Source organism: Diabrotica undecimpunctata, chromosome 2, assembly GCF_040954645.1.
Source record: "Diabrotica undecimpunctata isolate CICGRU chromosome 2, icDiaUnde3, whole genome shotgun sequence".
Taxonomy (NCBI): Eukaryota; Metazoa; Arthropoda; class Insecta; order Coleoptera; family Chrysomelidae; genus Diabrotica; species Diabrotica undecimpunctata.
The window spans coordinates 57,077,816-57,090,590 of NC_092804.1; the positions used below are offsets into that span (position 1 = coordinate 57,077,816).

Genomic DNA, 12,775 nt, shown 5'->3' on the forward strand with positions numbered 1-12,775 from the left:
ATATTGTTGTTGGTGGGTTATTTAAAATTTGTGCTGAATTTGGTTGTAAATTTTGTGGAAAAAGGACATTTGGGCATTCTGGTTGAATTTGCTGTTGCTGATATTGAGTATTTATTATTTGACCATTAACAGTAGCAGTATAAAAAGGAACACTCACCGATAAATCTGGTGGAGCACTCATTTTAATTGTTAAAACTGTATATTTTAATTTTTAAATAGTTTATAAATAGTATATCCACTTGAACGATAATGACGGTAAAAACGCGGCCGGAGCCCGTTTTTAATCACCACTATAAACTTTCGCCTAATTCGTATCGATGTTTACAGGTCGAGAGTCAAATGAATACTGAATCTGATTTAAAAAGAAAAAGGATAAAAGTGACAAATTTACAAATATGTTGTTCAAGAATACATGGTAACATCTATGTTAATGCAATGCTCCTTCTTCTTATGAACTATTATCAGGTTTGCTCCCTCAGATAGCCCGAAAATGGACCCAGAATCTTCGACATCACACCAGTTTCGTATGTTTCTAAACCAAAAATATAATGTTCTTCCAGACCTCCTCTCCCCTTAATCTTGCTTGTGAGTAAAAATTTTAAGACCTTGATCCATGCAAGACATGTCCCAAATGAGAAACCTTGTGCTGTTTCACCACACTCAACAGTTCTCTCCAGCCCGTTGTAATACCCCCTAATTGGTAACTCTTTTAAAATCCACATTTAACATATTTCAAATGCATTGCTTAAAATTGGAAAAGACTAGAAAGAAGGCTCATTGACAGTGATACAAGAAATTCGATGGATACTACACAGGTCCCTTCACTGATCATTGTGAAATAAGAAAATATAAACAAAACAAGAAAAGTGTGTCTATAGATACATACAAATAGAGCATGTTGAAATTATATATATTTGATAGAGTACTACAAAACATATTATTAGAGAAAAAGCTTTCAGTCAACATTAGAGAAAAATATGAAACAACTAGAGATTTTTGCAAGTCATACATATTGATTGGTTATCATTAGAAATTAAATTTTGAATACCATTAGATATATTTTTACACATCGATATGATATGTATTAAAATAATTGAAGGGTAATAAAAACAAATGATGTTCATTTTATATAATAAGAATTTCAGGTCATCAACTTATTATGTTGACAATATCCGGTCCCAAACACGTGCTAAATTGTACGGGAATAACACCAACGATGTCCAAATAACAAACCATTAAAAAATACCCATACTGGTTAAAAACAAACGTTGTCCACGCGGTACTGGTAAACAACCGATGTAGTCCAACTAGTTGCCTAGCAATGACTGCTAACCGGGCCTGACAATCTTCCATGTTTGGTTCTTTTCGCGGCAGTTTATGTCGAGATAAGTTCGAGTGAAAAGTATGCCGGGCCTGACAGTATTCATCTTCCATGTTTGGTTCTTTCGAAGATAAGTTCTTTGGAGTTTCTTTAGAGATAAGTTCGAATGAAGAGTATGTGTGTTGTAATCTGTTAAAAAAACCAAGAAACGAAAGAAAATTGGCTGAACTGCAGATGTAATGAAAAAGTTGAGGTTGCAGTCTCACAAGGATATGATTGTAAGGGTAGAAGATTAAAGTGTTTTGAAAACACTACTGCTCCAGAGAGGCAAAACATACTTAACGCATTCAATCAATTAGGATTAATAGATGTTCAAAATATTTATTTAGCTGGCTTGATTGCTATATTGCCAGTTGTAAGACGAAGGTCACGATAATTCGATGGAGAACAACATCATGACGCTACCTATCTCTACAGAGTATGAGTGAAGAGGAAAAATATAATAGAAGAAATATCTATCTACAATAGTGCCTTTACTTCAATTTATGGTATCTCTAGATCTAAGTTGGTCCATATTCAAACCTCACTGAAAACTTCCGGAATTGCTCCTGTCGAGAAAAAAGGAATGCATTCTTTTAAACATCGTCAATTAACTTCTGATTAGAGTACCCAGATTCAGCCACATATTGCTTCATTTCGGGGCAGGTTGAGTCATTATAGCATTCATGACTCCAAAAAAGTGTATTTAAGTCACGAGTTAAATATTATGAAAATGTTTCAAATGTTAAAAAAAAAGTGTTTTACTGCATCTGTTTCGTATGACACCTATCGGAATATTTTTTTAATAGCAAGTTTAACATTTTATGTATATATACCCTACGGCAGACATCTGTAGCAAGTGTGATGAGTTTATTGCAAAAATTCAAGACTCTTCATTTTGTTGATAATGCAGTGCAGATAAAAGCTCTATCTATAGAAAATAAATTGCACAAAACTCGTGCCTAAGTTTTCTATGATAGAAAACGATTCAATATGAATCAATCGTCATGGCCCAATAGAAAAACATTTTGCTACCCAACATCAGCACTAACGATGTTTATTATGGGAGATAACTTTCTTTGTTTTCGTTTAACATTCACGTACTATCTTCAGGAAAATCCTGTTTTTACATATCCTGAATATATGTCAAGGAAAGGATCTGACAAGGTTCGATCATCGTTTCTGTTCTTCTTTATTTTCAATGAAGTGCCAAAAGAAGTACGTCATCTTCACAATTTCTGCGACTCAGCTGGCGGACAAAATAAAAAGTTCACGGTTGTTCGGGTATTTCATTACATTGTCCACGATATAAAGCGTCCAGATACTATCTAGGAGTGACATTGCACCAGAATGGAAAATGGGGAGAGCACGTGCGGGAGGTGGTCCGGAAGGCTGCAAATAGTACGGCTGTGTTGGGGAGGGTGATGCCGAACATTGGAGGACCCAAATCCGAAAGGAGGAGGGTCTTACACGGTGTTGTACAGTCAATCGTCCTCTACGCGGCACCAGTCTGGAGCGAGGCGGTAGAGATAACTGCCTATAGGAGTCTCATGACACGAGTAGATAGAACAAGTCTGTTGCGAGTGGCATGCGCCTACAGGACTGTGTCTGCGGCAGCCTTATGGACCTTCACTGGATGTGTTCCGTTGCATGTTTTGGCGGTGGAAAGAAAAGAGCTTTATGAGAGAAGAGGTCCAAACCTTACTGTGGCCGAGAAAAGACAGGAAAGGGAAAGGTCAGTTGAAAGATGGCAAGAAGAATGGAACAACATGGAAGATGTGGCACAGTGGACGAAAATGCTGATCCCGAACATAAGAGATTGGGTGGACTGTGGCCACAGGCGACTGGATTATTTCCTGACGCAGGTGCTCACAAAACGGGTGTTTTAGGGCCTACCTCTATAGGATCGGAAAGGCTGATACAGATGAATGCCTATACTTTGGATACTCGGACACTGTGACACATACGATGTTAGATTGCAGCAGATGGATAGTGGAAAGGAACAGAATGGAGAGAGAGACAGGTGTGAATTTTGTTACAGTGAGAGAAATGATGGAGAGAATGATTGAAAATAAATTAGTTTGGACTAACATACACAGCTATATCCGTACAGTGATCAAGAAAAAGGAAGAAGAAGAAAAACTGCTAAACCAACGCTAAAGGTAAGAGTGAATGATGCTGAAAGGTGAAGCTAGAAAAGTGGGTCACACTGTATGAGTTGGAATGCGTGAGTCAGACTGTGGGGAAGGAGGAAATAATGCCGAGCTAGGAGCGATGAGTGTCTTCTACGCGCTACCTGGATTGAGACAGGGAACCTCCTTGCTGATGAATAGAGTGTGGATGTGTATGAATGGAGAATGAATGAATAAAGGTAGTGATTCGGAAGTGATGCCGGCCTTACAGCGGCCATTCCGCTTCCGGATCGCTGGATGACAGAGGAGGGTCTGGTTTAGCAGGTAGGCGTTCGGCGTAGACTCGGCGACGAGAGGGCATTCTAAAGTACCTCGGGAACTATCGCCGGGAGTACGAAGAACGAATCCTGCACTAAAGTTAGTCAGGCGGCGTCTTGGACTGAGATGTCTTTTGAAGATTCCAGACCCCCCTCTATAAAGACGAAAAAAAAAAGATACTATTTAGAGGACATTCGTGTTTAGAATGTGATAAAAACATAGGCTTGATAAATTTGAAGACTAGGATGTAACTTAGTTACAAGATGCAAGCAAAAAGCCGGAACCGTTCAAAGCTATAGACGTTAACCAGAAATTAACGAAACAATGGACTACTTTTCTGCAAGAAAAATTTATTCGTAAGTGTCCAATAGCTCTGCAGCAAGTAAGGGAACTTCGAGTGATGAAAGTTCGTTTTTACGCGGATTGGTTTTTACCGAACCACTTATAATGACATTTGGAAAAGCAAGCAAATAACCAGTAAATCAATAAAATCTGTTATTCCTGGAAGATGGCGAATTTGAGCTGCCAAGTCAAGCATACCATAGACCATTACCAATTTGCCAAGCTAACATAATATGAAAGTAAAAGATTGCATTTTATTTTAATTCGAATTCCATCATTGTTCTACACGTTGTTCGAGTTATTTAACTCCTCATCAGGAACACTTAAGGAAGAACTGGCACTGAAATTCTTACGAAAGAAGATGTACATTTGATTAGAAAAAATATTTATAGAGACAGAAAACTCATTAAACTCCATGGAAGTGGCAGACAATTAAAAAGAAAAAATTTTATTAAAAAATGATCTGGTACAAATTTGTTACTTTTTCTTATACAGATTGAACCAATTTAAAACGGAACATACAATTTAATATATGTCTGTTTGAACTGCATTTGAAATAGTGGACCAATATAAAACTTGGACAAAAATAAATCCATACCCGGTGATAGACATTGTATAAAATCTCGTTCAACTATCTGTCTTCTTTAAAGGAAAGAGGAGCTTGCCTAATAGTCGGAGAGATAGAGCCGAAATTTTGAACTGATCAGTAATATGACATTTCTCTATTGGAATATATTCATTGTAACTATTGGAATATATTCATTGTAACTGGGTTAAGACTTTGCCTTACAGGCGGACGCCCCTCGTGGTACAGGGGCTGGCTATACAGGGATGAAGTTGTAATTTTTTTCGGAAAAATTAACGATCGATAATATGGCTGAACATTTGCCCAGAGTAAGATCTTGGTATAACTAGACGAAATCGCAAAGGGCGAACGCGAGAGTGGATACATAAGGGGTGGCGGACAGGGGTGAGGTTGCAATTTTTTGGGGAAAAATGAACGATAAGTAATATGTCCGCCATTTTCATGGCTCATTATTTAGCCCCTAAAAACTCTAAATATAAAAGGGCGGACAGCTGGGTTGGTACAGAGAGCCATAAAACGGGGTCAAATGTACCACTTGCCTGCGCATTTTAGGTCTCGGTAACAATTTTCAAACTGATTTTATTATGATATTTTTATACCGATTGATTTGAAAATTTGTATGCTCACTTCTGTTACTATTCTGAAAAGCGTCAAGTAGAGTTTTCCTCAAAATTTTCCAAAAAAATTTCCGTAAATGAAAATTTTCGTTATTTTTTGAGGTAAAATCTAATTTGTAGAATCCTTTCGATTTTCTGTCAGTTATACCATGATTTTTTTCCAAAAATTTTCAAACGATTTTTCCGGTAAGAAAAAAAATTTAGAAAAACTTTAAAAATTTCGTCATTTTTCTCACTCTCATTGATGTCATCACATTCTTCATCTTCGTCATTTTCACTTTCAATAATATCACATTCATTATCTGCTTCATTTTCAATCACTACTTCTCGAACTGATTCTGGCATCTGAGGTCCACTAAATCATTTGAATTTATATGTTTCATCTTCAAACTCCCAACCATGTTCTTCAACAATCAATTCTGTTGGTACTTTTTTTTATGAGTATTTGTCCAAATATTTGAAATATAATGAGCTCGCAGTAGATGTTGGTGTAATTCATCTTGACATGGTGGTAAGCTTGAAGCATCGAAATTTTTTAGTTTTTTTTTAAGGCTCGTTCACATCATGCAACTTATACTGCCGGTTAAATAGTGAAACTCTGACATCGTTTACTTTTCTTTTTGGAATTGTTCTCGTCAGTCCTGTTCCATATAAGTGACATATGAAAGTTTCTAAGGTTTCAAAAACTTCATTACAATCGAAGTCAGTTTCACCAAGTTGAATAAAAGCATCTTGATACTTATTACATTTAGCGCATGCGTCTAGAATTACTGATCTAAATGAACGCGCATCATTATTATTTTAATATTTTAAAATAATAATGATGCAAAATTAATGTCCAAACAGAATTTGTAAAATTATAATTAACTAATGAAAAAAAATTCAATCAATTTGAAAGTTAAAAAAAATATTGAAAATATCTACAAAGTAAATTTCAAAACTTAAAAAATTGATACTATTAAATTGATTTTTATTAATAATTATTTGTAAAATGTTGAAGGAATTCTACAAATTTAATTTTACCTATTGATAAATAGAAATAATATATTTTGTAATTGATTATTAATGTAATAATAAATCAAATTTTTCTTATATCTGAACAATCATTATTTATGCAATATAAATTTAAAAACCTTTTTATTGTAATAAAAAATAAGTAAAATTACTATTTGTTATACGTTATACCAAAAATATTTAATAGTTAACATTATAAAATTACTTTAACTTAATAAAATATCAAATATCAAACATTTATTCAATTAAAAATTAATTCGTAAAATATTTATATTTAAGAAAAAAATGTGATTTGTAAAGTAAATATGACTTTAGTTTGAAAAAAAAAACATTATCATAATATCATTTTAAAACTACAAAATATTCTATAAAATATTCAGACGATGACGTAGAGTTTTATCAAATGTTTTAGAAAAGTTTTTCTAAATTTTTTTTTCTTATCGGAAAAATTGTTTGAATATTTTTGGAAAACAAATCATGGTATAACTTACAGAAAATCGAAAGGATTCTACAAATTAGATTTTACCTCAAAAAATTACGAAAATTTTCATTTACGGAAATTTTTTTGGAAAATTTTGAGAAAAACTCTATTTGACGCTTCTCAGAATAGTAACAGAAGTGAGCATACAAATTTTCAAATCAATCGGTATAAAAATATCATAATAAAGTCAGTTTGAAAATTGTTACCGAGACCTAAAATACGCAGGCAAGTGGTACATTTGACCCCCAGCTATCCGCCCTTTTGGATTTAAAGTTTTTAGGGGCTAAATAATGAGCCATGAAAATGGCGGACATATTACTTATCGTTACTTTTTCCCCAAAAAATTGCAATTTCACCCCTGTCCGCCACACCTTATGTATCCACTCTCGCGTCCGCCCTTTGGGATTTCGTCTAGTTATACCAAGATCTTACTCTGGGCAAATTTTCAGCCATATTATTGATCGTTAATTTTTCCGAAAAAAATGACAACTTCATCCCTGTATAGCCACCCCCTGTACCACGAGGGGCGTCCGCCTGTAAGGCAAAGTCTTAACCCAGTTACAATGAATATATTCCAATAGAGAAATGTCATATTACTGATCAGTTCAAAATTTCGGCTCTATCTCTTGGACTATAAGGAAGCGATAAGTGGTTTGACAGCATAATAACTGCTTGTTTAGTCTAGTTTTTTCAGTGATTCTAGGCAACCTATTTGGGTGGAGTTTTGACTTGTTCTTGAATGAGTTCCGAATCCAGCAGCCCGCTGAAGTATTGGATTTTTATAATATAATTAGTTGACAACTTTTTGTTGGCCAACCATCTAGAGCGGAGTTGAGCCGAAATACATTGATTTCGTATGTTCCGTTTTAAATTCGTTCAATCTGTATATCCAACTTAGCATTTTTAAGTAAATTAGAAGGTATTTATATTAATGGAACTTTTAAAAATACTGCATAAAATTGTTTACTCAACTATTTACAGTTTATAGGCTTGAAAATGGACACTATTTGCCGTTGGTATTCTTTTTGCTTTATTGAAATTAGCAAATGGAAATGTAACTGTCTTAAGTTGTTTAAAGACGGCGTGTCAAAAATTCAACCTAAATAGTCCCAAGATTAAGTATGCTGATTTCCAAAAAGCAATCTATGCAGTTGAGAGTGAAGTGTTTCCATCTCCGAAAATAAAAGGAGGTAGATTTCATCTCGAGCAATCATGGTGGAGAAAATTTTAAAAAGTTGGAATGACATCGGAGGATATCCCGAATGTTTTTACACTTGTATTGCCTTGTCTTATATAATTTCGAATTAGCACAAATTATTTCAGTAATTTTTATAAACAGAATTAATATCCAAATAGCTAACAAAATTCCTAAACCAGATAAATTTCCTAATAAAATTTTTAAATCAATCATTAACATTTTTCAAAATAGGGACAAAAATGAACTGAATATAATCTAAATCCACTAAATTCCACTGTCTCATAATTAAATATGAATAACCATTATTTTATTTAATTTCTATATAAAATACAAAAGTCACAGTACCAATTTTGCGATATTCCTAGAACTTGGTAGATAAATACTTAATCCGCTTAACCATGGGAGTGAACTAGTATACGGTCTTCGGAGCGAACTAGTATATAATTGAAAGGGTTTTTCTAGACCTCGGGAATAACTAGTGTGCTCAGAAAATGGTTGTAAAAAACGAACTGATATTTTTCGTAATATTGTAAAAATATACTCTTTTTATATTGTTTATCACAAATTTTTTGTATTAAATATAAATTATACTTACAACTAAGTCTTTAATTTGGTTCACCAACGGTGAACTAGAAAAAAAATTATTTACGGCAGAAAAAAATTTTCCCTCGAACCTCGCCACTTTCTTGAATTTCTTCTCACTGGGCTAGAAATCTAAAACAAAAAAAAAAAGTTTAGAAAATTATTTTTAAAATATCAAATATAATATTAATACCTTAATATTTAAATACCTAGTTATAATAGATAAATAAAATTTAAAACATTTTTTGAGAGACAAGAAATTTACGCAATTTTTTTAAATTTAACGTTTTTGCTATTAAAGATTTGTATATTTTTACGATTAGTAAAACGATCTGTAACGTAAGAACGTAAGTAAATTATGTGATGATCACATTATTTATTATTATAACTACTAAAAACGAAACAATAGTTAAACGAATTTGTTCCCACCAGATGTTGAATTTTAAGGAAATTTTAACTTACTATTATAAATATGATGATGAAATTAATCATGGCATAACTGACACTAGGTAAGTATAGGAGAAATCTAGCCATGTTAATTTACTTGTTATATTAGGAATTTAAAATTGTGCATTTTGTGAGTGTAAAATTCGAATATGTCAAACATCATATTAGTGCGTAAGGGGTTAACACTTTAACTAGTTAAGAACTACTAAAATAATTTCTCTTTTGAATACAACACAAAATATATAGAAGCACGACGCCGACGTCGCACAAATCATGCCTTCCAAATAAAAGAAGAAAACAACAAAAGTAAAAATAAATTAACTTTTGACCGTGAAATTTTAAAATGTATATATATATATATATATATATATATATATATATATATATATATATATATATATATATATATATATATATAGACGACTTTAAAATGATATTGCCAGTACAGTTGAGTTGCGTATATTAATAAAAAAAATCATCCTTAGGCGACATCACAGAACGTTCTCGTAATAACTATTCCATTATCAGTGTTCTGGATCTGGATTTGCATGTTTGAAATCACTAAATATATGGATAAAAATTCTTTAAATGTGGATAGATTAACTTGAATAACTTCTTTGATATTAAAAAACTATGATGTTTAAGTTATAAGGAATTGATCACATAGTATCGTAGCACTCCACTGGGGTTGCTAGTCCTTAGACGAAGTGTCTGTGATGACTTCTTGATAGCAAGTGTGTCAATAAAATGACATATTAGGGCGGAAGTCTGAACAAAGCAGTCAATGTAACCGGAGGTATGTGTCTAAATAGGACTATAGCCAACATTATGTATAATTAAATATATTAAAATTTAATGGATTATAACAGTCCTCCTCCTCATTCCTTGAGCTCTTGTCAGGGGGTGGTAACACTAAATATTATTGGCTTGCTACCTCCATTAGCTGCGATGCTGTAGGGCGATCTTATTTTTATCGATTTTTTGGAGTGTCCATATTTCAGCTGTGTGTGTAGCAATAGGAAAAATAAGGGCATTGACCAACCTGAGCTTAGTATTTCTTGTTATTGTTCGGTTTTTCCATATTTTTCCATATCAGTTTAGTTGTTGCGGTTCGGGCCATTGCTAGTCTACGCTTGATTTCTGAGGAGCAATCGGCATTGTTGGTTATCAGGGAGCCCAAGTATACAAATCTGTCTATCACTTCGAAATTCGCCACCTGGTGTATGTGCGGTAGATTATTATTTGCTCTGTCTACGACCATTATTTTTGTTTTTCCGTTGTGATGTTTTTCCGTAGACGTTCAGTGATGGTAATCATTTCGACTTCATTCGCTGCTAGTATAAGTGTATCTACAAATCAGAGCAGCATGGGTATGTTGTGTTCTTTCGATTTTTCTATTATCTGTCTGGTATTTAGTATCTGTTCTTCGGCTATCTCAAGGAATATAAAATTCTTTAGCTGTTTATTGATTATAAATAGTAGGACTTTGCTTGCATGAGGAATAAGGCCAACAGTTCTGTAATTGTTGTATACGGTTAGTGATCCATTTTTATTGATAGGGATAAATCTTGATTTGCACCACTCATCAGGCCATTCACCTGTGATCCATATTATGTAGCTACATATCAACAATATGTTGGACTTTAGAGTGTGATTTATCCTGAAAGTTTGTTAAAAAAAATGTAAATATTAGCTCCGGTTACATTGACTGCTTTGCTCAGACTTCCGTCCTAATATGTCTAACCAGTTGCTATCAAGACATCCTCACAGATACTTCGTCTAAGGATTAGCAACCTAACTGGAGGCCTACGTTACCATGTGGCTAATTCCGTATATAACATCCTCGTTTTTTTATCGTGATGTATCGCGATAGGATTTTTGTATTAATATATATTTTATAAAGGAATTTTTTTGAAACAAAAATTTTTTGAATAATCTTGTCCTTGATTAAAAGCTTGACCTTGCATTCCTCGTTTATTTAATTGTTCTTTCACTAATTGCACACCATGCTAAGGAACCATGTGATATACTTAACGTTACTGGGGGAATACAGGGTCGAAATAAGTAACTAGAGGTTGTCCGCAGTGGATTCGAAATAAATATATGTAGGATAGTTACACAGGGCTGCGTATTATCGCCGCTTTTATTGAATTTATGTTCTGAAGAAATATTAAAAGGTACAGTCATTAATATCAAAGCAGGAGTTGCCGTTAACGGAAAATTATTGTACTATTATTGTATGAACTTGCGATATTCAGATAACAATGCGATGATTGCGGCGAACATAGAAAACGTACAGCATCTAATGGAAAACTTACGTATAAATAATAATGAGATGGGAAATAAAATAAACTTTAAAGAATAGGAAATATATATTTATTACAAAGAGACCAAAAAATATCGAACAAACATTAACAATAAATATTAAAATATTTTCATGTGAAAATAAATAATATTTTTTCAAATATTTATAGTTCGGAAAATAGTATACCTCAAGGATCCATACTTAGTCCAACATTATTTCTAGTAGTAATAAATGATATAATCAAAAACATTCAAGCCCACTTTCAAGCCAGTTTATACGCTGACCACCTAGTGGTATCTAAGGCAAAAATATCTCCTTAACGTACTCAATTCTTCAAAACTTGTTAGATACTCTCAACAATTTGTCCTACCTTACAGGTTTTTAATTTTCAATAGAAAAATCAGTAAAAGTTGTATTCTTTTAAAGCTCCTTATCACAACCCCCAACCCTGAGAATCTATGAGAAATAGCTAGAGTTTAAAGATTATCACAAATTCTTAGGTTTAATCTTTGATTCAAAGATAACATAAAAAGATCACATCTCACAACTCATATTTTCCTGTAATAAAAGATTAAATGTATTAATCTACTCTACTTCTTCTGTATAAATCTTTAATACGTTCTAAGCTAGATTATGCAGCAATTGCCTGTTCCACTGCTAATCGATCTCTTTTTAAATCATTAGATATTATTCATAATAAAAGTCTTATATTAATCACAGGAGCTTTTCCAACTTCCCGTGTACCCAGCATTTATGCTCTTTTATGAAAACCACCGCCACATCACCACCGCATGTTCCTCGACCTCAGCCTCAGTCACTTGTAATATTTCAAAACCAATATATTAAAACACTTTTACAAACAAATATAAAAACATATTCCAAAATATTCGCGATAACATGAAATCTAATAAGAGGGTCAAAATATGAAACACTAAGAATTAAATTACAGGGAAATATCCAAGAAAGAAGATCTATAAGCCGAAGAAGAATTTATGGTTAAACAATCTGCGTAATTGGTATCAAAACAGTGATTTGTTTAGAGCAGCAATTTCTAATATAAAAACAGACATTGTGATTGCCAACTTGACTTGCACTCTTAGGAGAAATAATTCACATTGAATATTACTGAAGAGTAAAATAAAGAATTTTGATCACTGTTTATCTTGAAGAATGCCTATTGGATCTGTCCTTTGTATATATTTCACACACGTTTATAAGCTTAGTTAATAAGTATTGTTCTATTAAAAAACACACAATCTAAAAAAAGGGTTAAAATTATGAAATATGAAAAGTTAAAATTATAAAAGAATTCATAAATTTTGTATCATGAATTGAAAATCAATGGCATGACACAACTAATGGAACCTCACGACGATATAGCTTATTACTTATT

The 12,775-nt window shown here is 33.1% G+C and overlaps 1 protein-coding gene across 4 annotated transcripts in view; it reads right to left on the reverse strand.

The window, feature by feature from the left end:
* The window catches only part of LOC140434585 (neo-calmodulin-like), a 56,741-nt gene that overhangs the window by 18,917 nt on the left and 25,049 nt on the right, over positions 1–12,775 (reverse strand). For all 4 annotated transcript variants that reach the window (XM_072522954.1, XM_072522955.1, XM_072522957.1 and 1 more), the window contains exon 2: positions 8,644–8,762. The gene's annotated coding sequence lies outside the window, so the exon portion shown is untranslated. The remainder of the gene's footprint in view (positions 1–8,643; positions 8,763–12,775) is intronic.